Raw genomic sequence first — 228 nt, forward strand, 5'->3', positions numbered from 1 at the left:
AAGACTTCAACCCTAAACCCTAAACCCTAAACCCTAAACCCTAAACCCTAATTTGTAAACCCTAAACCCTACTTCCTAGATCCTAAACCCTAAACCCTAAACCCTAAAGCAACGTAAAGACCTATTTTGTATGCCTGCAGATTCATCCCCTTAAACCCTAAACCCTAAACCCTAAACCCTAAACCCTCATATTTAGATAATTATAAAGAAAGAAAATAAAAATATATA

Source organism: Eimeria mitis, genomic scaffold, assembly GCF_000499745.2.
Source record: "Eimeria mitis Houghton genomic scaffold, Emh_scaff4132, whole genome shotgun sequence".
Classification (NCBI taxonomy): domain Eukaryota; phylum Apicomplexa; class Conoidasida; order Eucoccidiorida; family Eimeriidae; genus Eimeria; species Eimeria mitis.